The 25,899-nt window shown below is 34.9% G+C and overlaps 1 protein-coding gene across 3 annotated transcripts in view; it reads right to left on the bottom strand.

The window, feature by feature from the left end:
- The window catches only part of LOC145284951 (transmembrane protein 220-like), a 78,276-nt gene extending 67,686 nt beyond the window's left edge, over positions 1–10,590 (bottom strand). For all 3 annotated transcript variants that reach the window (XM_080134050.1, XM_080134052.1, XM_080134051.1), the window contains exon 1: positions 10,376–10,590. The gene's annotated coding sequence lies outside the window, so the exon portion shown is untranslated. The remainder of the gene's footprint in view (positions 1–10,375) is intronic.
- Between the last annotated feature and the right edge of the window lie 15,309 nt (positions 10,591–25,899).

Below are 25,899 nucleotides of genomic sequence, written 5' to 3' on the forward strand. Positions count from 1 at the left end.
ATGTTATAAAGTTGTGATTTCAAAAATTAAAAAATATATCCATATGACTTGAATCGAAACCAAAACCAAAACTTATAAAAAAAATAAAGTATATATATATATATATATATATATATATATATATATAACTTGAGTTCCTTCATCTATAATCGAATTGAAACCAAAATTCTGAAGAATTCTTGATAAAATTATTTATAAAAAAAAATAGATTACTGGAGTACCATCAGCTATAATCAAAACTGAAAACAAAACTGGTGAAGAACTCTCAGTAAAATTATTTATAAAAAATTAATAACTTGAGTGCCATCAGCTATAATTGAAACCAAAAACTTATAAAATTATTTATTACAAGAATTGGAAGTCCATAACAATTAAATGACAGTCACTCGGATGTAAGCATGCCACACAAAATAAATAACACACACGCTATTTTATTAATATAGAGATGATTTCCATCTTCTGTAGACTCAAAGGATTCACACAGTCACAACAAACCACAAATCTCGTAAATGTATTAATGTTTGCACTCATTAATCAGAACTTCAATAACACGGGAGAAATTTCTTTAAATCATTTGGGGAGAGACTAGCTCTTCATTTCGTGAACACTAGGAGATGATATAATTACTCTTTTGACACCTAAAGCTGTGTACCTTTACCAACCCATTTTAACCTTCTACATTGATATTGGCACAATAGCTTGTGAGATTATTTGGGCCAAGCATCCATTTTGACTAGTTGTAATTCATCGTTCGTTGCTCCATGGGCGGTTCACCTGTTTGAGAGAATGAAAACTAAGCATTTCTCTAGCATCCAGGTCATTTTGTTGAGAAAGATTTGGTGAGGACAAATATCTGTTTGAGGCAGTGTGAAGATGTGTAGCCTTTCGTTGTTGAATGACTCAACAAATTTCGTTTGGGTACCATTAAGTGGAAACCCAAACATCACAATATGAGCAATATCCGATTGAAACTTTCTCACAACACATGCACCAGTTGTAGCAGGGTTTGTACCAGATTGAACTGGCTATGCAGTCAATATCATCAAGTCTCCTTTTTCGTCTGACATAATGGGTCGAACCCTGATTAAAATCTGCATGTCCTCGTAGTCTATCTATTTTCAGACAAGCGAAGCAAGCCTCTAATGCAGAGTTGTGGGGTCAGATGGTAAAAGTCTGACTCCTAGAATACCTAGGATGCCGACTCCAATTCCTTTGATATCTTTGACTCCCACTCTTTGACTCTTATATGGAAATTCTGCAGATCCATATACCAGCCTCCCACACCTATTCAGCATTTTATAATTACTTTTCAGGTATATTATTTTTACGTTTAACATTCACTTGTATGATAAATATACTCACATATAAACTCAACAAGCTTTATAGAATAAGTTAACAAAGGGATAAAAAATTTACAATGAAATTTTATTATGCTATCAGTTCAGAAGGGAATACAATATTTAGGGATAGGGAAACCTCTTTAGGCCATGGCATTTCGAAGCTAAATGCTTCTCATCAGAGAAGAAATTTTTGAAAAGATAATATTGCCTTAATGGAAAGGGGATCAAAAGAAAAACAGGAAAAAGCTATAAAGGGTTTATAGTAGCATGAGTTGCTTCTTGTTGATTTAGGCCCGTTTTTTGGAGATAATGGGGTAATTCTGGATCGATCCCGGTCTAATCCAATTGCCAAATTCCATTTGATTTAGAAACTGGACAACTTTCAGATTATTATCTGATGTAATCCATAGTGATCTCACTCAAAGACAGAATTGTCATTGATCCTGTGTGACATCAAAACCAAAACAAAAACAGCTGTCCAGACAGGATTTGCAGTGATCCGATGGACTAAAATATCTTGAAGTAGAAGCATTTCAGTACAGTACAAAATATATCTCCAAAAATAAAAGCAAAACTATACAAAAACTGCTAAATTGTGCAACTAGGAAAACCATGTAACAAAATAAATTTCTTGGACTTAACGAGTCGGAGTCGGATAAAAAAATTCAACTCCAACTGACTCCAGCTAAAACCTCCGACGCTATCTGACTCCGACTCTGCAACCCTGCTTAAATAATTACTTTGTTCTTTATTTTAGCTAAGAAGCATTTGATTATATTAAATATTTATCCAGTAATAGCATACAAATATTTTTTCCTGAAAAGAATTTCATGCCAAACTTTGTCAAAGGCTTTGATATACCAAGTACTGCAACCATATCTTCATCTGCCTTATCTAGTGTATAGTATACGCATTCAGAGATGACACAAAGTCTGCAGGATTGACTAAATCTTTATTGCTGGTCAGAAAAACAAGGTGGTGGACTATCACTAGATTAATTACTGATTCAAAGACTTCAGTCAAGTGCAGAAGGAAACATACGGCACAATAATTTTATCGATTAATCCAGAGTGCTTAAAAACTGGAACCACAGAGGCAATTTTCCACTTATCAAGAAAGCAAGATTCAGCAAGGCATTTGTTATAGAGTATGAGAGGATAGGGGCTAGCTCAGTGGAGCATTTCTTTATTACTATAAGGACCTGGTCCATATGCTTCAAAGGTGTCAAGGTTTTAAATAACATCCAGGGGTGATGATCTGATTCTCTGGTGTGGTTTCCACGTGTAGTGGGTAATTAAAGAGAGAAAGAGAATGGTTTGTAGAATTTAAGGATGATTAGGCAAGAAGTTGAGTTTTATCAGCTGAGATGCAAACATGGTGGATGGAATGATTGTTGTCTATTGCTCAATACAATATTATAAATTTTCCAGAAATCAAGAGTTGCTAATTTCTGTGACTTGCATTTTCTAATCATCTCAACAGACCTACTCTTAGCTGCGGTTATTACACAATTACAATGGTTTCTGGAAGCTTTATATATTTTGTCCATTTATGATTTATGATGTTGAAGCAATGAAATGCTTGTTGTTCAATAGCAGTTGCGCTTACCAAAGTAAACCGTTGGAGAGAATGAGGTTTTCTTTTGAATTAAGAAAATTCTGAAATGAAATTTGTCATTATATGAAAATGTATGATTTTTAAGTTTTGGACAGTTATTATTGGAAAGTGGGTTTTTTTTTTTTTTTTTGGGAAAGCAAATTTTTCTTAATTTTATTTTAATAAACGTTCAGATAATAATGTTTTATTTTGTGTTATTGTATTACTTTAGAATAACGGTCAATGCAGACATGGCACTACACATACTCGACTGGACTGAAAGCGAGACCTGTACTCATTTGCATGGGAGGGGGGCATAAAAGACAGAAGATTTTCTTGTGTTTCTGTGTCCATTTCAAAAGAAAGAGAAGGGGGAAGAAGTAAGAGACAACAAAAACACTCAAACACAAGCTATTTCGGCATTGTAGCTTAAGGAAGGTTTAACCTAAAACGTTTACTGGAATATGACAGTAATGTCTATTGTAGACGGGTTGAAAAGAATGGACGTGCTCACCAGAAAGATCAGAGTATGCACAAAGTCCACCAGTGAAAGGTTGCTCCAGAGATGATAAAGTTGCTGGTAGAAGAGTATGGACTGTTCATTGATGTTGCTTTGATATTGTTGAGCCAGAACTTGACGAACCCCACAATCTGGGTATCACAAAGATGGCTTAAGAGGATGAAATCTGTGACTAAGCCTGTACCTATGTCACAAGGAATGATGAAATGACAAGTAGCCAGATCATGGACACGGACATCCAGGCATCCGAAGTACAATGTATTTTGCCCAGCGGGTTTGCCTAACGATTACCAAAGCTGATGCGCGGTCAGTTATTAGAGCATGTGAAGAATGTCACACAATTAATCCAGCCCCAGTCCATTGGACAAAATGGAGATTAGTGATGAAAGCTAATTGGCAAAGGCTTGAAATAGATATAACCCACTCTAACAACAAACACTTCTTGACAGTCACCAATTGCAACATTTAGCGACCATTGTTGTGATAGCAGAAATATTATTCAGCATCTCAAATCAATATTCTTTGAGCGTGGCCCACTGCAGGAACTGCTGACAGCAACACTGCATTCACTAGTAGGGAATTCAGGGAGTTTTCTGCTAACTGGCAAGTGCGCCTGTGGTTTTGGTGTGCCTACATGCCAGCAGGCAATGGCATAGCAGAATGATGCCGCCGTCATATTAAATGCATTGCAGCTAGAAAGAGGTGCTCTGGTCAGGAAGCAATGTATTGGTACAAAGTTGTGCCTAAGGACGATACATAATCAAGAACTGCACCTGCTAATGAGATCTAAAAATATTAGGTTAGGATAAGGAATATGATCCAGTGTCCACGTCACTGGCCTCAACACAAAACCAGTATCATCTGGGTGACCCAGTATGGGTCAAGCCACTTTGTTATCGATGCATGTCCAAATTCCAAAAAGGAAGGATAACAGGTGATTATCCTGCAAGCCATTATTGTCGATGGCATCCTGCATTATGTAAAGGACCACAGAAAAATATCATTCCATCAGGCGGAGCAGATGACGAGACTTCAGATGATACTGGGTATATCACACTGTCTGGCCGACACACAACATGAAATAGACAGAACCTCAGAAAAGTCTGTGCGATGAAGCACACGCCAAAGATTACCAGCACGACCTTACACATGCTGTGATCAGAGATCAGGAAGGATGTAGACAATGTGACAAGATGAACAGTATGGTGGCACGTGCACAATTGGACCAAAAGCGAGACAACTCATTTTCATACATGTATGCCTCTGGGGTATAAAATATGGTGAATTTTCTTGTGTGGGCAATATTTGTTTCAGAGTCAGACAGATTCCTGCGATTCCTAAAAAAAAAAACAACAAACAAACTCACACGTGAGTATTTCGCAGTATATACAAAAAAGTGGTAAAAAAAAAATATATATATATATATATATATATATATATATATATATGTATATATCACCGTGACATTTATTATGTGATTTCTTATCAGCATTTTGTTTAGTTTTCGATTTTTTAGCGATTATTGAGAATCCTCAGATGACCGTCTCATATCAACCATTTTGTCCTCGTTCAAACTTAAGCACTCGACACTACTTAAATCAAAGGAAATAAACATTTTAAAATAAGTTTAAACACAAAAGATCTTATCCAGGTAGGTGAAAGAGTAATTTATCTTGCCTTTGGTAACAGTTATTTGTTATGTATTTATTTCTGGGCCACTTTTTCGTTTTGTTGTCTCTATTGCTAATGCATATACATATACATATATATATATATATATATATATATATATATATATAATTATGTCAGGTCATGCTATATGCTACTGGTACCATGTAACCCAGTACTACCTGCCACATGGTCGGGCCACCGGCGACTAAACCGGTTCCCCCACCAGCTTGTCTGGTGAGGAGGGTGGCTAGTCTCCCTGAAGGATTAAAAACAATAAAAACAAGACCTTTCAAAGGGCGGATGAACCCTTCTTTGGGGGGTCAACGGCCAACTAGCACCATTGCTATTATGTACATATGTGTATATGTGTAAATAATAAAAAAAAAAAAAAAAAAAAAAAAAATTTTGCCGTGCGGGGCCGTGGAAATCCCTGGCTTGGTGCCCAGGCGCTGGTTAAGCCCACCCGGAGAGATGGACCCGTAGGTCTTGTTAGGCCATCTGTCTAGGAGAAGGACACTCTGAAAGTAAACCTGCACTCCACTCCGCCAATCAGTCATCTTGCTTAGCCTGTCACTGGTTATTGGCTTAGTGGAGAAAGAGCGTGTTCTACGTGTCGTACAAGCGTAAAACACGGTAATCTTCTGTACAGACAACCCTCTACAAAGTCACATGGCGATTGACAAATGGCGACGTCCACAGGCCTAACAAGCTGGAAGTGGACAGTCATGACTCCACACGTGTGCGACTCTCGACCCATCTAACGTCGTTGTTTAGTTGAATGAACAGCAGCTTGCTTCGGCGAGGTCTTGAGTGTCTGAGCAGCCCTTTTGAGGACAGCACTGCTCACCCTCTCTATAGGGAGGGGTCTAGAAAAGGTGACCCAAAAATTGCCTGTTCATCTCCGAGCTGGCCAGCTTACTGCGGTTGGTGGCTGTTCCTTAAAGCAGGAAAAATACCCAAAAGAACAAACAAAGACTCATGATATCGACCTGGAACGTCCAAACACTTATTGACCACGATATTTTTTCTTCTAACCCTGAGCGACGAACGGCTATCGTCGCGAAGGAACTTAAGCGGTATAGGATTGATATCGCTGCTCTGGCTGAAACCCGCCTGAGTGGTGAAGATCAGCTAACCGAAGTGGGAGGTGGATACACTTTCTTCTGGAAGGGAAAACCGGAGGGGGAAAGGAGGGTCGGTAGGGTGGGGTTTGCCATCCGAACCGAATTAGTTAAAGGATTAGAACAGCCATGCGCGCTGTCTGATAGGATTATGTACCTTAGAGCACCCATAGGGAGAAATCGTTTCGGTAGCGTATATTCCATCTACGCTCCCACGCTCTGCAGGGACGAAAAAGACACCATTACATTTTACCAGGAGTTACGAGCAGCCCTATGTTCAACCCCGAAAGCGGATAAAATAATACTGCTGGGGGATTTCAATGCTAGAGTGGGAAATGACCATGAGATTTGGTCACCGTTGGGAAAATATGGTACGGGTAAGACAAATAGGAATGGATTTCACCTCTTACAGCTTTGCTCTGAATTTGAGCTGGTGATATGCAATACGTTCTCACAGCAAAAGGCCGCCCATAAAGCGACATGGTTTCATCCTCGCTCTGGACACGGTCATATCCTGGACTATGTTATCACCAGAAGAAGAGACATTCAGGATGTCTGCAAGGTTCGCGTGATGAGGGGTGCGGACTGTGGAACGGATCACATGCTTGTTAGAGCCAAGCTGAAACTCCACATTAGGAGAAGATTCCGGTCACAAGGTGCGCAGCCACCCAAAAGACTAGCCACAGGTAAGCTAAAGTCCAAGGCCGTGCAGAAAGAACTACAAGTCGCTCTCGGAAGTGCGGACTACGATGGTTCATGGGAGAAATTTAAGTCGACCGTACACAGTGTCAGCTGTGAAGTACTAGGTGTCGTGAAACAAAAGAATCAAGATTGGTTCGACGAAAATGATGCCATAATCAATGAACTTATAGAGCAAAAAAATAATGCACTCCAGAAAATGCTCGAAGCGCCCAAAAGGGACCGGCCGAGACTAAAGCAGGAGTTCAAGGAAGCGAAAGCATCGCTACAACGCAACATACGAAGCATGAAGAATAAATGGTGGAAGAACATATCCAACCAGGTGCAACTGGCGTTGGATAGCAAAGATGCAAAAACTATGTACCACCTTATCAGACAGGTATTTGGGCCTCAATCCTCAGTGATGGTTCCCCTCAGATCAAAGGATGGGGCGTCGCTAAATAGGAGCCCGGACAAAATCATGCAGTGCTGGACAGAACACTTCAGAGATCTGTTCGACAACCCCTCAACTATTGATGAGGAAGTCATCAGGAATCTGCCACAGCAGGAAATCAGACAAAAGATGCTGGCTCACCCGACTCAACATGATATCAGCAAAGCTATTAGCGAGATAAATACGGGAAAGTCGCCGGGGCTGGACGGCATTTCTGTCGAGATTCTCCGATATGGGGGCAATCAAATTACAGCTGAAGTACACCGATTGATATCCAAGGTCTGGTCTGGGTCTCCTGTACCCCAAGATTGGATCGACGCGATACTAATCCCACTGTATAAGGGAAAAGGACAAAAAGTCCTATGTGGGAACTACAGGGGTATAAGTCTGTTAGAGCTAGTCGGTAAGGTATTTGCCCGACTCCTACTAAACAGACTAAATGAATATATTTGCCCCTCAGTACTGCCCGAAGCCCAAAGTGGGTTCAGACCCGGGCGTGGCACAATGGACATGATCTTCTCAGTCCGTCAGATACAGGAAAAATGCAAAGAACAAAGGCTAGCTCTATACCAGGTATTTGTAGATCTGAAAAAAGCCTTCGACACTGTAAACCGAACTGCCCTGTGGATAATATTGGGGAAACATGGATGTCCACCTGGTTTCGTAAATATGATCAGACAACTGCATGAAAACATGAAAGTGCGTCTCCAGCTAAACGCACAGTTTCAGAGGGCATTGCCATCGACAACGGGGTTAAACAGGGAGATATTCTAGCTCCAAGCTTGTTCTCAATCTATTTCGCAACAACACTCGCGTTCGCATTTAGAAACTGTGAAACGGGAGTGCTCTTTCGATTTCGGACAACGGGCAAGTTATTCAACCTTACTCGTTTCAGGGCCAGATCGAAAACATTTCACTCAATTGTCAGAGAGCTGCTGTATGCTGACGATGTAGACTTCGTCGCACACACGGCAGAAGATATGCAGGGCATCATGGACCGCTTCTCCAGGGCGTGCACTGCCTTTGGCCTCACAATTAGCCTGGAGAAAACCAAGGTAATGTTCACCCCAGCTCCAAACAGCCGCTACGAGGAACCGGTCATCTGTGTAAATGGAACGAAACTGGGCACCGTTGATGACTTTGTATATCTTGGCAGTACGGAGCGACGGAACCCTTGATAAGGAAATCTTAGGAAGGATCAATAAGGCAAGTAAGGCCTTTGGTAATCTCGAAAAACGAGTGTGGGCAGATAGAGCCCTGACCTTCAAAACAAAGATAAAGGTATACGAGACTTGTGTACTAACTGTCCTCCTATATGCCTCGGAAACATGGACGACATATCGCTGTCATATCAAGGCTCTGGAAAGATTCCACCAGACATGCCTACGCAGGATATTTAATGTCACCAAACAAGCTCTCTTGTCCGATGAAGAGGTGCTCAAGAAGGCGAGCACATTCAGCATAGAGGCTCGAGTCTTTAGAAACCAGACTCGATGGGCGGGTCACGTAGTGAGAATGGAGGATTATAGGATACCTAAGCAATTGTTCTATGGGGAGCTTGAATGTGGCAAACGACCCAATCACAAACCTCGGAAAAGGTACAAAGATGTAGTTAAGGGAAACCTGCGGGCACTTGGCATAGAAATAACAAGGTGGGAAGAGATGGCTGAAGACCGGGAAAGTTGGAGGCACTACGTCTACGCGGGATGTGAGAATTTTGAGGTTTTGAGAGTTGAGCACGCCACTATAAAGCGAGCCTTACGAAAGCGAGAGGATACAGAGAACTTTGATCTCGACCCCGCGTACTCGTGCGGGATATGCGGCAGGGTGTGCCTGTCAAAGGCAGGCCTACGCGGGACATGAACTGGGAGCACGGGAGGGAGGGGGGCGGTCACCAACAAGGTTATCCTGCAGAATATGCGGCAAACTGTGCAGGCCGGGTGGCGCTATGTGGAATCATATGCGGACTCACTCACACGCCATCGTATCGTGAGGGTTGGCCGTCTTCTGTAAAGAAGTGGCAGTCACCATATATATATAATAGGTGTGTAAGCGTCCATAGGTGATTCGAATGTAATTTTAAAGCCTTTAAAATGTAAATTTGAAATTAATTTCTGAATAAAAGAAACAATTATTTTGGCAACGTGGTGTATTATGATCCAAAACAGATGACAAACAGGGGGGGGGGCTATTCTAAAGAAAATAGAACAGAAACACATTAACAACGAAGAATGAAAAAGTTAATGCTTAAAAAAATAGTTGGTACTACTACAGTTTATTGCTGCAAATAGAGATGCCATTTTTCTGTCGTCAAAATAAGAGGGAGAAATCAGTATTTTAAACTATAATGTCATGGATTTGGCCTTCGGGTCAAGATCAAAGTGTAGTATCTGTCCTTCAGATCTACACTTCAATTTCTTGTTCTCTGTCAGTGGAGGAGAAATCCTTCACGACTGAGACAATTTTTATTTTTGTTCCTTTTCTCCACATTAAAAAAACGACCCTGGTGTCTAACTCTGTCCCGTGGGGAGGCATTGTAAATAGGAACTATGACCGAGGCATGAAATAAATAATAAATAATAATAAACATGTAATTAAATAATGATTACTTCCGGAAAGAATTAATTACTACGTGCCCCGGCGTAGTATAAATACGCCCAACCTCCTTGTTGTTAAGAATGGCTTTCGAGGTTGAGGGTGTTTATTCCGAAAGCCGTTCTTAAGATGTGGAGGTTGGGGATATTTATACTACGCTGGGCCTGGGCACGTAGTAATTACTTCTTTCCGGAAGTAATTATTATTTAGTTTCATTTTTTTATTATTATCATTATCATTATCATGCTTCGTTCATAGTTTAAAATACTGATTTCTCCCTTTGACGACAGGTGTCCGAAAAAATGGCGTCTCCATTCTCGGCGATAAACTGTAGTAGTACCAAATATTTTTAGTTTTTAAAGATTTTTTTTTTTTTAATAAATAAATAGCGAAGACTTACCAAACAAAGAATAAAGCCGCCGTTATTTTTGTCGTTTTTAAAAGTACAATTCCGTCGATTGGTTCCCTTTGTCAATAAAAACAAAGAAAAAGTAATGAACAGCACATTAAATCTTTAATGAAATGATAAAAACTAAACTTTGGAAGTCTATTACAGATAACAAGATAAAAGCTGATCAATGTTGTGATAGAATTGACAAAATGGCGGGTGTCGAGTTTGCGGTACAAGGGAGGTCACTCAGTTATTTACGATAATTATCTCCCTTATATCGTTGTCCGCTTCTTCAGATGCTGCACTTCAATTTCTTGTTCTCTGTCAGTGGAGAAGTCCTTCACGACTGAGACAATTTTTAATTTTTGTTCCTTTTCTCCACGTTAAAAAAACGACCCTGATGTCTAACTCTGTCCCGTGGGGAGGCATTGTAAATAGGAACCTTTGAAAAATGTTACCGCACGAATAAAGATATGTCCAGTTGAATGAAAATCTCGCAAAGCAAGTATAAAAATAAGGTAGGTATTTTAAAATTTCAAACATTGATGAATCGCGTTTGTGTGCGTGTGTGTGTGCATATATATATATATATATATATATATATATATATATATATATATACACACACACACATACACACACACACACACATATATATATATGATGATTGCAACGTCTTTAAGACGAGTGCCACTCCCTCAGACACTTAAAGTCCATGAGCCCAAAAATGACTTCCATCGCCACAGAACCATTTAATAGACAAATGCCTGAGGAAGTATCTATACACAGATGATGTTACAGAGTCTTAGCTTTGTACGGCAGCTAAGTCTCTCTCTCAGTTCAAAATGTTGAGATCCAGCAACAAGCAAGAGCAAAATAGCCAGCAACAAATTAAACTGCAGACCAGCTTAATGCGGGTACTGGTCTCCCGCTTTATGTTTTTTTTTAATCAGACATTTGCTTCTCCACCCCAGCACACGCATACATACACACAAACACACACGGTCCATTCGCCCTTTGAAAGGTCTTGCTTTTAATCCTTCAGGGAGACTAGCCACCCTCCTCACCAAACAAGTTTGGTGGGGGAACCAGTTTAGTCGCCGGTGACCTGACCATGAGGCAAGTAGTACTGGGTTACATGGTATCAGTAACATATGACATGACCTGACTATATATATATATATATATATATATATATATATATATATACAGTGCTAGCAAAAAAAAAAGTCCGCACTTGTAATTTTTTCAAAAACTGCAAATTTAAGCTAAATTTAATGTAATATATATGTATATAATGGCTAAATACAGACCAATCAACATAATGATTTTTAAAAAGTTTTTTAAATAAAAAATAAAAATAAAGGCTAGCTAACCAGGTTTCGTTCCTCGCTAAATCGAGGAAAATACGATAAAAAAAAAAAAGGTAATGAATATGGTGGGGAGAGGAAAAAAAAAAACGAAAAATAAGCGGGGGAAAAATTATTACATAGAGACTAAATTAAGTTCTAAAAGATTTTCTTTTTGCTTGCAAAGAGAAAATCTTTCAAAGACTTAATAAAAATAGTCTCTAGAATTTTCAAATGAAAGGGCGAGTGCGACTTACTCAAGATCATAAACTTGTCAGCACTGAAAGTCGTAGCATACGCATGGTTATTTATAAGGTGGTCGCAAATCGCAGAACCATAGGTATTATTCAGAATATCCGAGGGTGAAATATTTGCATAACGAATCTTTGCTGGTACATGTTGTTTCAAACGGAAATCTAATCTTATAGTAGTATATAGTGCGCACTGCAACTACATTTAAATAAATAAATAATAGAATTATTGCAAATGGACGACAACATAGGTCTGGTTGAAAAAAACAACACGTGAATTCGATGCAAAATGACACCGTTGCAGAGACAAAGAAATTTGCTTAGCAAATCGGTCGCTGATGTTACCTAGCCAAGGTAGACGTAGGTAAACAGGACATCTATTAACTACAATTTCTTTAGGTTTATAAAATTGGAAACTTTCTTATTAATAGTAGTTTCAACAATATCGAAGGGATAACCATTGTTACAAAGGGCTTTAGTAATAAATTTAAGCTCGTCATCAAGATTAACTTTAGAACAAATCATCAAGGCCCTATGTGCTAAAGTCTTAATTAAATTGTATTTTTGGTTTGTAGGACAAAAAGAGTCCCAACGCATATAGAGACCGGTAAAGGTTGGTTTACAATAAACAGGAGTAAGAAAACACGAGGATGTCTTGGACACAAAAACATCCAAAAACGGAAGAGTAGAATTCGTTTCCTTGTCTACCATAAACTTAAGGGCTGGATGAACATTATTTAAACCTACGTCACTTCCGGTTTGGCGGTTGTCGTAACAGCAAATATGTCAGGTTTATTCACCCCGCCTTTTTCCTCCTTCGCCGTACGGGTTCGAGCCTGCCTTTCTACTACTTTTTTTGTGTTCAACATACACCTCCAAACAACGGCAACGCCGGCTTGAAATGCTAGTATGCATATAAAGTTATTAACATAGGGCCCGAGCAACGCCGGACTGAACTGTTAGTATGTATATATATAGATACTAGCTTTTCAGCCCAGCATTGCCCGAGTGTTTGGATGTGTATGTTGAGCAAAAAAAAAAAAGAAGTGGTAGTAGAAGGCAGGCTCGAACCCGTACCACAAAGGAGGAAAACAATGGGGAAAAAAACCTGACGTCTTTGCAGTTACGACCACTGCCAAACCGAAAGTGACGTAGGCTTAAATTAACGCTAGACAATCGAAAGGAGAGGATGACTTTCGAAAATATTGCCGAAGAAAGCGATCCCCACCCCATAGAAAAGTGCCCAGTTGAAGGTGAAGATATTAATGTTTTTAGCCAATTTTTCGATATTTGTCATCTGAAAGGTCGCACTTCAAAACGATACTGATCTTGTAAAAACCCGTCGCCTGTGTCGAAAGTTTTAGGCAGACATGCAAACATACATACATACATTAATATATTGGTAACTAAAAATTTTCGACCGAAATCAATTAAAAGGCTTCCCCTATCTCTTAATACACTTTATGTAAAATTTCAAATGTTTAGAACAGAAATTATCTGAGTAATTTGGTAGAGACTGCAGAGCTCAAATTTTTTTTTAACTTTGACCCCTATTATGACCCATTAAAATTTATTGTTTTGGGCTCAAATCAAGTTATTAAGTTAGATTCATGTCCAAGGAACCTATATCTAAAATTTCAAATGTTTAGACCAAAAATTGTCGGAGGAGTTTGTGCAATCGTTGAACTTTGACCCCTTAACATTTCCCCTTAAAATTTCAATTGTTTATACCCAAAATTTGCGGAGGAGTTTGGTAGAGTTCTCAAAGGTCAAATCGTTGAACTTTGACCCCTTAACAGCCAAATTTCTGTTCGAAAACCGATCACAAAGATTTTCCCAAATCTCAGTACCCTGTATATCAAATTTCGAGTCTGTAGACTGAAAATTGACAAAGTTATAGCGTAGGAAAATGTACACACACACACGCAGACACACACACAGATACACAGACACGTTCACTTTTTATAGAGTAAACAAAAATATATACGTATACATAAATATATATGGAAACAATTTTGTGTTTACTGTAAATTTTTTACGCAAATATTATGCAAGTATAAATCATGTAGAATATCTGCATGAATATAATTACACGTAATAGTTAACTAAAGATGATCATCCCATAAGAAAACCGAAAAAAACTAATAGGGAATTAATCAAAATGAATGTTTAAAAGAATATGCAAATTAGCTAGATCTTTTGCTAGTGAATGCAATTCCACAACCCATATATAAGAAAATTGTATTTTCTTTTTCCAGAAAAGAGGGTTTTTAATATGAATATCAATACACACAAAAGTAAAACGAATTTATAGGAGTATATATATATATATATATATATATATATATATATATATAATGATTTATAAAATATATATGGCGATTAAGCTACACTGAATATTCCGAGTTTCATCCACTCTAGGACTCTTCAGGCTTATTAAATTATATTTTTGGTTTGTAAGACAAATATATATATATATATATATATATATATATATATATATATATATCCCAACTGACTGTAATCGTTACTCCCCACATTGATGATTCCCGAAAGGGCGAAACACTAGTGTCTGTAGGTATTAAAATAAATTATAATTATGTCAGCACATTTAAGAACTCGGTTCTTATTGTTGAGTACTTTCATGTTAAATTAAAGTCGGTCACTTAAACTTACATGCGCAGATCATGATGTTATAATCATAAAATCACTCTTGCTCGGCTTTGACATTTACGCTTTAATATAAATGTTAATTTCAACTGAATTTCTTGTAGTTAACATTGGCCGTGTGGTTTGTTCCTTGCTAATACAGTCAGAGATGGCTTTGTGGCTAGGTTTGGATCTCCCAATCAGCTGTAATTGTAACCTCCCTGCACTGCTAATTCTTGAAAAGATGAAATACGAATGTCTGTAGATATTAAAATAATAATAGTAATAATTTTATATATATATATATATATATATATATATATATATATATATATATATATATATATATATATATATATAAGAGCAAATAGTTAATAAAATATGTTAAAGAACACTTTGAAAAAGAGTTAAAAACATATTTAATCTGAAAAGGAAACACTTAATAAGTGGATAGTCCTTAATCCTCAGTTTCAAAGAAATACTTTCCTTCTTATCAGAGTGTAGGAATTAGCAAAATACGGGATCGGATTGTGTCATTGGATACTTTACCTTTCACCAGACTATCCATTCACGTGAAATCACCTTTTCCTTCACCCTATTCCCTCTGCTTCACTTTTTGTTATCAAGTAAGATCTTTGACTTACTTGCAGTTTCATCAAATACTTTTGTATGCAAAATCCGATCCCGTATTTTGCTAATTTCTACCCTCTGATGAGAAGGAAAGTATTTCTTCGAAACACCGCAGATTAAGGACTATCCACTTATTAAGTGTTTCCTTTTCAGATTAAATATGTTTTTAACTCTTTTTCAAAGCGTTTTTTTAACATAAGCTCTATCTCCTATTTGGTTTTATCAAGCTTTTACATCTGGTCGAGATTACTTTATAAATATTAATTCTTAAATATTTATAATATACTTTAGTGTTACCATCTTGGATCATTTTGGTAAATTTAATTTTAATTGTTATTTTATATATATATATATATATATATATATATATATATATATATATATATATATATATATATATATATATATATATATATATATATATATATTACTCTTTTTCATCACAAACAAGTCAAACTGCAATTTGAAATGTAAGAGTCTATTATTTGGGATTGTGGCAAACAGGGGACTGTGGAGATTTTAGCAGTGAGATGTCGGTTGACATTACATTTAAATTTCTGTAGGATAATAGCGTCAGGGAAACAGGAAAAAGAATTCCAAAGACACATAGTTTGATATAAGAAGCTATTAGAGTAGAAAATTTTGCAGTATCTATGGACATCTAAGTGAAGAGGTGCGATTTTACTGCTAGTCATGTGGGTTGGAGGCATTTTCATTAAGGGAGTACAAGAGCATTAAAGCGCATTTCCTGGAAATCTTCCTAAAATTCCAATGCAAGGGGCTGGAAATTGGTATAGAGTGTGTTGAATCTATTAGATTAAAGATTTTGTTTTTACATATTTTTTATTTTTTTATTTTTTTACACAGTGATCACCACTTATCAAGGCCCGGAAGCCACTCAGGGATAATGGTTATTGCAAGTACATTACGTTAGTGTGGAGATTTGATGAAGTGGGGGCAGTTCATTAGGAATTTGTTAATGTTGGACTTGAAGACATCCAAGTTGTAGTCCGGTGGGAAGCAGGCAGATGGAACAGAGTTCCACAGGCGTGCAGTTCTAAGAAAGAAGCTTTGTTCATGGAATCCGCGTTTTGATTTAGGCACAGATATAGAGTGGGGGAAATTTTACATAGTGGATTCAGCTAGACGGGTGTTTTTCGTGAAAGATTGGCGAGGAGGGACCAGAGATTGGAGTTCAGACGAGCACCTGCCATGGAAATAACGATAAAACAAGGATAGGCTCGCAGCGTCTCTTCTGTGGGAGAGAGGTTGCAGGGTGCAGAAAAGGGCATCCCCGACTAAGCCACGAAGTCTATTTTGTACTTTGTCAAGGCAGGATAGGCTGTTTTTAGTAGCTCCTGCCCAGATATGGCAACAGTATTCCATCCTTGGACGTACTTGGCTTTTATATAGATAGAGAATTGCATCAGTAGTGAGATATCTTCTGGAGCGGTATTGTTCAAGAAGATGCAACATCCCAGGACTGAGCTTTTAAGCCTCTTATTTTTTCTTTTTTTAGTTGGTGCACATAATGCAGATAGAGAGCCAAGAGCATTTCTATCAAGGTCTGATGGTTGATACTAGTTGGGCTGTTATGGCTGGAGTGGCACCACCAGAGGAGGAAGGTTTGCACCATGCTTACCCCTTCCTGTCTGGTGTGTAAACAACTTGATGGGCCTTTTTATCCTGGGTGATGGCCTGTCAAAACTCAACGGAATATCCTCCTAGCCTAGGAAATTATGAATAAATAGAGTAGCCTAGGAAATTATGAATAAATAGAGTAGCCTAGGAAATTATGAATAAATAGAGTAGCCTAGGAAATTATGAATAAATAGAGTAGCCTAGGAAATTATGAATAAATAGAGTAGCCTAGGAAATTATGAATAAATAGAGTAGCCTAGGAAATTATGAATAAATAGAGTAGCCTAGGAAATTATAAATAAATAGAGTAGCCTAGGAAATTATGAATAAATAGAGTAGCCTAGGAAATTATGAATAAATAGAGTAGCCTAGGAAATAATGAATGAATAGAGTAGCCTAGGAAATTATGAATAAATAGAGTAGCCTAGGAAATCATGAATAAATAGAGTAGCCTAGGAAATTATGAATAAATAGAGTAGCCTAGGAAATTATGAATAAATAGAGTAGCCTAGGAAATTATGAATAAATAGAGTAGCCTAGGAAATTATGAATAAATAGAGTAGCCTAGGATATTATGAATAAATAGAGTAGCCTAGGAAATTATGAATAAATAGAGTAGCCTAGGAAATTATGAATAAATAGAGTAGCCTAGGAAATTATGAATAAATAGAGTAGCCTAGGAAATTATGAATAAATAGAGTAGCCTAGGAAAGTATGAATAAATAGAGTAGCCTAGGAAATTATGAATAAATAGAGTAGCCTAGGAAATTATGAATAAATAGAGTAGCCTAGGAAATTATGAATAAATAGAGTAGCCTAGGAAATTATGAATAAATAGAGTAGCCTAGGAAATTATGAATAAATAGAGTAGCCTAGGAAATTATGAATAAATAGAGTAGCCTAGGAAATTATGAATAAATAGAGTAGCCTAGGAAATTATGAATAAATAGAGTAGCCTAGGAAATTATGAATAAATAGAGTAGCCTAGGAAATTATGAATAAATAGAGTAGCCTAGGAAATTATGAATAAATAGAGTAGCCTAGGAAATTATGAATAAATAGAGTAGCCTAGGAAATTATGAATAAATAGAGTAGCCTAGAAAATTATGAATAAATAGAGTAGCCTAGGAAATTATGAATAAATAGAGTAGCCTAGGAAATTATGAATAAATAGAGTAGCCTAGGAAATTATGAATAAATAGAGTAGCCTAGGAAATTATGAATAAATAGAGTAGCCTAGGAAATTATGAATAAATAGAGTAGCCTAGGAAATTATGAATAAATAGAGTAGCCTAGGAAATTATGAATAAATAGAGTAGCCTAGGAAATTATGAATAAATAGAGTAGCCTAGGAAATTATGAATAAATAGAGTAGCCTAGGAAATTATGAATAAATAGAGTAGCCTAGGAAATTATGAATAAATAGAGTAGCCTAGGAAATTATGAATAAATAGAGTAGCCTAGGAAATTATGAATAAATAGAGTAGCCTAGGAAATTATGAATAAATAGAGTAGCCTAGGAAATTATGAATAAATAGAGTAGCCTAGGAAATTATGAATAAATAGAGTAGCCTAGGAAATTATGAATAAATAGAGTAGCCTAGGAAATTATGAATAAATAGAGTAGCCTAGGAAATTATGAATAAATAGAGTAGCCTAGGAAATTATGAATAAATAGAGTAGCCTAGGAAATTACGAATAAATAGAGTAGCCTAGGAAATTATGAATAAATAGAGTAGCCTAGAAAATTAGGAAGTAATAGAGTAGCCTAGGAAATTATGAATAAATAGAGTAGCCTAGGAAATTATGAATAAATAGAGTAGCCTAGGAAATTATGAATAAATAGAGTAGCCTAGGAAATTATGAATAAATAGAGTAGCCTAGGAAATTATGAATAAATAGAGTAGCCTAGGAAATTATGAATAAATAGAGTAGCCTAGGAAATTATGAATAAATAGAGTAGCCTAGGAAATTATGAATAAATAGAGTAGCCTAGGAAATTATGAATAAATAGAGTAGCCTAGGAAATTATGAATAAATAGAGTAGCCTAGGAAATTATGAATAAATAGAGTAGCCTAGGAAATTATGAATAAATAGAGTAGCCTAGGAAATTATGAATAAATAGAGTAGCCTAGGAAATTATGAATAAATAGAGTAGCCTAGGAAATTATGAATAAATAGAGTAGCCTAGGAAATTATGAATAAATAGAGTAGCCTAGGAAATTATGAATAAATAGAGTAGCCTAGGAAATTATGAATAAATAGAGTAGCCTAGGAAATTATGAATAAATAGAGTAGCCTAGGAAATTATGAATAAATAGAGTAGCCTAGGAAATTATGAATAAATAGAGTAGCCTAGGAAATTATGAATAAATAGAGTAGCCTAGGAAATTATGAATAAATAGAGTAGCCTAGGAAATTATGAATAAATAGAGTAGCCTAGGAAATTATGAATAAATAGAGTAGCCTAGGAAATTATGAATAAATAGAGTAGCCTAGGAAATTATGAATAAATAGAGTAGCCTAGGAAATTATGAATAAATAGAGTAGCCTAGGAAATTATGAATAAATAGAGTAGCCTAGGAAATTATGAATAAATAGAGTAGCCTAGGAAATTATAAATAGAGTAGCCTAGGAAATTATGAATAAATAGAGTAGCCTAGGAAATTATGAATAAATAGAGTAGCCTAGGAAATTATAAATAAATAGAGTAGCCAAGGAAATTATGAATAAATAGAGTAGCCTAGGAAATTATGAATAAATAGTGTAGCCTAGGAAATAATGAATAAATAGAGTAGCCTAGGAAATTATGAATAAATAGAGTAGCCTAGGAAATCATGAATAAATAGAGTAGCCTAGGAAATTATGAATAAATAGAGTAGCCTAGGAAATTATGAATAAATAGAGTAGCCTAGGAAATTATGAATAAATAGAGTAGCCTAGGAAATTATGAATAAATAGAGTAGCCTAGGAAATTATGAATAAATAGAGTAGCCTAGGAAATTATGAATAAATAGAGTAGCCTAGGAAATTATGAATAAATAGAGTAGCCTAGGAAATTATGAATAAATAGAGTAGCCTAGGAAATTATGAATAAATAGAGTAGCCTAGGAAATTATGAATAAATAGAGTAGCCTGGGAAATTATGAATAAATAGAGTAGCCTAGGAAATTATGAATAAATAGAGTAGCCTAGGAAATTATGAATAAATAGAGTAGCCTAGGAAAGTATGAATAAATAGAGTAGCCTAGGAAATTATGAATAAATAGAGTAGCCTAGGAAATTATGAATAAATAGAGTAGCCTAGGAAATTATGAATAAATAGAGTAGCCTAGGAAATTATGAATAAATAGAGTAGCCTAGGAAATTATGAATAAATAGAGTAGCCTAGGAAATTATGAATAAATAGAGTAGCCTAGGAAATTATGAATAAATAGAGTAGCCTAGGAAATTATGAATAAATAGAGTAGCCTAGGAAATTATGAATAAATAGAGTAGCCTAGGAAATTATGAATAAATAGAGTAGCCTAGGAAATTATGAATAAATAGAGTAGCCTAGGAAATTATGAATAAATAGAGTAGCCTAGGAAATTATGAATAAATAGAGTAGCCTAGAAAATTATGAATAAATAGAGTAGCCTAGGAAATTATGAATAAATAGAGTAGCCTAGGAAATTATGAATAAATAGAGTAGCCTAGGAAATTATGAATAAATAGAGTAGCCTAGGAAATTATGAATAAATAGAGTAGCCTAGGAAATTATGAATAAATAGAGTAGCCTAGGAAATTATGAATAAATAGAGTAGCCTAGGAAATTATGAATAAATAGAGTAGCCTAGGAAATTATGAATAAATAGAGTAGCCTAGGAAATTATGAATAAATAGAGTAGCCTAGGAAATTATGAATAAATAGAGTAGCCTAGGAAATTATGAATAAATAGAGTAGACTAGGAAATTATGAATAAATAGAGTAGCCTAGGAAATTATGAATAAATAGAGTAGCCTAGGAAAGTATGAATAAATAGAGTAGCCTAGGAAATTATGAATAAATAGAGTAGCCTAGGAAATTATGAATAAATAGAGTAGCCTAGGAAATTATGAATAAATAGAGTAGCCTAGGAAATTATGAATAAATAGAGTAGCCTAGGAAATTATGAATAAATAGAGTAGCCTAGGAAATTATGAATAAATAGAGTAGCCTAGGAAATAAGGAAGTAATAGAGTAGCCTAGGAAATTATGAATAAATAGAGTAGCCTAGGAAATTATGAATAAATAGAGTAGCCTAGAAAATTATGAATAAATAGAGTAGCCTAGGAAATTATGAATAAATAGAGTAGCCTAGGAAATTATGAATAAATAGAGTAGCCTAGGAAATTATGAATAAATAGAGTAGCCTAGGAAATTATGAATAAATAGAGTAGCCTAGGAAATTATGAATAAATAGAGTAGCCTAGGAAATTATGAATAAATAGAGTAGCCTAGGAAATTATGAATAAATAGAGTAGCCTAGGAAATTATGAATAAATAGAGTAGCCTAGGAAATTATGAATAAATAGAGTAGCCTAGGAAATTATGAATAAATAGAGTAGCCTAGGAAATTATGAATAAATAGAGTAGCCTAGGAAATTATGAATAAATAGAGTAGCCTAGGAAATTATGAATAAATAGAGTAGCCTAGGAAATTATGAATAAATAGAGTAGCCTAGGAAATTATGAATAAATAGAGTAGCCTAGGAAATTATGAATAAATAGAGTAGCCTAGGAAATTATGAATAAATAGAGTAGCCTAGGAAATTATGAATAAATAGAGTAGCCTAGGAAATTATGAATAAATAGAGTAGCCTAGGAAATTATGAATAAATAGAGTAGCCTAGGAAATTATGAATAAATAGAGTAGCCTAGGAAATTATGAATAAATAGAGTAGCCTAGGAAATTATGAATAAATAGAGTAGCCTAGGAAATTATGAATAAATAGAGTAGCCTAGGAAATTATAAATAAATAGAGTAGCCAAGGAAATTATGAATAAATAGAGTAGCCTAGGAAATTATGAATAAATAGAGTAGCCTAGGAAATAATGAATGAATAGAGTAGCCTAGGAAATTATGAATAAATAGAGTAGCCTAGGAAATTATGAATAAATAGAGTAGCCTAGGAAATTATGAATAAATAGAGTAGCCTAGGAAATTATGAATAAATAGAGTAGCCTAGGAAATTATGAATAAATAGAGTAGCCTAGGAAATTATGAATAAATAGAGTAGCCTAGGAAATAATGAATGAATAGAGTAGCCTAGGAAATTATGAATGAATAGAGTAGCCTAGGAAATCATGAATAAATAGAGTAGCCTAGGAAATTATGAATAAATAGAGTAGCCTAGGAAATTATGAATAAATAGAGTAGCCTAGGAAATTATGAATAAATAGAGTAGCCTAGGAAATTATGAATAAATAGAGTAGCCTAGGAAATTATGAATAAATAGAGTAGCCTAGGAAATTATGAATAAATAGAGTAGCCTAGGAAATTATGAATAAATAGAGTAGCCTAGGAAATTATGAATAAATAGAGTAGCCTAGGAAATTATGAATAAATAGAGTAGCCTAGGAAATTATGAATAAATAGAGTAGCCTAGGAAATTATGAATAAATAGAGTAGCCTAGGAAATTATGAATAAATAGAGTAGCCTAGGAAATTAGGAAGTAATAGAGTAGCCTAGGAAATTATGAATAAATAGAGTAGCCTAGGAAATTATGAATAAATAGAGTAGCCTAGGAAATTATGAATAAATAGAGTAGCCTAGGAAATTATGAATAAATAGAGTAGCCTAGGAAATTATGAATAAATAGAGTAGCCTAGGAAATTATGAATAAATAGAGTAGCCTAGGAAATTATGAATAAATAGAGTAGCCAAGGAAATTATGAATAAATAGAGTAGCCTAGGAAATTATGAATAAATAGAGTAGCCTAGGAAATTATGAATAAATAGAGTAGCCTAGGAAATTATGAATAAATAGAGTAGCCTAGGAAATTATGAATAAATAGAGTAGCCAAGGAAATTATGAATAAATAGAGTAGCCTAGGAAATTATGAATAAATAGAGTAGCCTAGGAAATTATGAATAAATAGAGTAGCCTAGGAAATTATGAATAAATAGAGTAGCCTAGGAAATTATGAATAAATAGAGTAGCCTAGGAAATTATAAATAGAGTAGCCTAGGAAATTATGAATAAATAGAGTAGCCTAGGAAATTATGAATAAATAGAGTAGCCTAGGAAATTATGAATAAATAGAGTAGCCTAGGAAATTATGAATAAATAGAGTAGCCTAGAAAATTATGAATAAATAGAGTAGCCTAGGAAATTATGAATAAATAGAGTAGCCTAGGAAATTATGAATAAATAGAGTAGCCTAGGAAATTATGAATAAATAGAGTAGCCTAGGAAATTATGAATAAATAGAGTAGCCTAGGAAATTATGAATAAATAGAGTAGCCTAGGAAATTATGAATAAATAGAGTAGCCTAGGAAATTATGAATAAATAGAGTAGCCTAGGAAATTATGAATAAATAGAGTAGCCTAGGAAATTATGAATAAATAGAGTAGCCTAGGAAATTATGAATAAATAGAGTAGCCTAGGAAATTATGAATAAATAGAGTAGCCTAGGAAATTATGAATAAATAGAGTAGCCTAGGAAATTATGAATAAATAGAGTAGCCTAGGAAATTATGAATAAATAGAGTAGCCTAGGAAATTATGAATAAATAGAGTAGCCTAGGAAATTATGAATAAATAGAGTAGCCTAGGAAATTATGAATAAATAGAGTAGCCTAGGAAATTATGAATAAATAGAGTAGCCTAGGAAATTATGAATAAATAGAGTAGCCTAGGAAATTATGAATAAATAGAGTAGCCTAGGAAATTATGAATAAATAGAGTAGCCTAGGAAATTATGAATAAATAGAGTAGCCTAGGAAATTATGAATAAATAGAGTAGCCTAGGAAATTATGAATAAATAGAGTAGCCTAGGAAATTATGAATAAATAGAGTAGCCTAGGAAATTATAAATAAATAGAGTAGCCAAGGAAATTATGAATAAATAGAGTAGCCTAGGAAATTATGAATAAATAGAGTAGCCTAGGAAATAATGAATGAATAGAGTAGCCTAGGAAATTATGAATAAATAGAGTAGCCTAGGAAATCATGAATAAATAGAGTAGCCTAGGAAATTATGAATAAATAGAGTAGCCTAGGAAATTATGAATAAATAGAGTAGCCTAGGAAATTATGAATAAATAGAGTAGCCTAGGAAATTATGAATAAATAGAGTAGCCTAGGAAATAATGAATGAATAGAGTAGCCTAGGAAATTATGAATAAATAGAGTAGCCTAGGAAATCATGAATAAATAGAGTAGCCTAGGAAATTATGAATAAATAGAGTAGCCTAGGAAATTATGAATAAATAGAGTAGCCTAGGAAATTATGAATAAATAGAGTAGCCTAGGAAATTATGAATAAATAGAGTAGCATAGGAAATTATGAATAAATAGAGTAGCCTAGGAAATTATGAATAAATAGAGTAGCCTAGGAAATTATGAATAAATAGAGTAGCCTAGGAAATTATGAATAAATAGAGTAGCCTAGGAAATTATGAATAAATAGAGTAGCCTAGGAAATTATGAATAAATAGAGTAGCCTAGGAAATTATGAATAAATAGAGTAGCCTAGGAAATTATGAATAAATAGAGTAGCCTAGGAAATTAGGAAGTAATAGAGTAGCCTAGGAAATTATGAATAAATAGAGTAGCCTAGGAAATTATGAATAAATAGAGTAGCCTAGGAAATTATGAATAAATAGAGTAGCCTAGGAAATTATGAATAAATAGAGTAGCCTAGGAAATTATGAATAAATAGAGTAGCCTAGGAAATTATGAATAAATAGAGTAGCCTAGGAAATTATGAATAAATAGAGTAGCCAAGGAAATTATGAATAAATAGAGTAGCCTAGGAAATTATGAATAAATAGAGTAGCCTAGGAAATTATGAATAAATAGAGTAGCCTAGGAAATTATGAATAAATAGAGTAGCCTAGGAAATTATGAATAAATAGAGTAGCCAAGGAAATTATGAATAAATAGAGTAGCCTAGGAAATTATGAATAAATAGAGTAGCCTAGGAAATTATGAATAAATAGAGTAGCCTAGGAAATTATGAATAAATAGAGTAGCCTAGGAAATTATGAATAAATAGAGTAGCCTAGGAAATTATAAATAGAGTAGCCTAGGAAATTATGAATAAATAGAGTAACCTAGGAAATTATGAATAAATAGAGTAGCCTAGGAAATTATGAATAAATAGAGTAGCCTAGGAAATTATGAATAAATAGAGTAGCCTAGGAAATTATGAATAAATAGAGTAGCCTAGGAAATTATGAATAAATAGAGTAGCCTAGGAAATTATGAATAAATAGAGTAGCCTAGGAAATTATGAATAAATAGAGTAGCCTAGGAAATTATGAATAAATAGAGTAGCCTAGGAAATTATGAATAAATAGAGTAGCCTAGGAAATTATGAATAAATAGAGTAGCCTAGGAAATTATGAATAAATAGAGTAGCCTAGGAAATTATGAATAAATAGAGTAGCCTAGGAAATTATGAATAAATAGAGTAGCCTAGGAAATTATGAATAAATAGAGTAGCCTAGGAAATTAGGAAGTAATAGAGTAGCCTAGGAAATTATGAATAAATAGAGTAGCCTAGGAAATTATGAATAAATAGAGTAGCCTAGGAAATTATGAATAAATAGAGTAGCCTAGGAAATTATGAATAAATAGAGTAGCCTAGGAAATTATGAATAAATAGAGTAGCCTAGGAAATTAGGAAGTAATAGAGTAGCCTAGGAAATTATGAATAAATAGAGTAGCCTAGGAAATTATGAATAAATAGAGTAGCCTAGGAAATTATGAATAAATAGAGTAGCCTAGGAAATTATGAATAAATAGAGTAGCCTAGG

Source organism: Euprymna scolopes, chromosome 9, assembly GCF_053919585.1.
Source record: "Euprymna scolopes isolate OS-2025 chromosome 9, ASM5391958v1, whole genome shotgun sequence".
NCBI lineage: Eukaryota > Metazoa > Mollusca > Cephalopoda > Sepiida > Sepiolidae > Euprymna > Euprymna scolopes.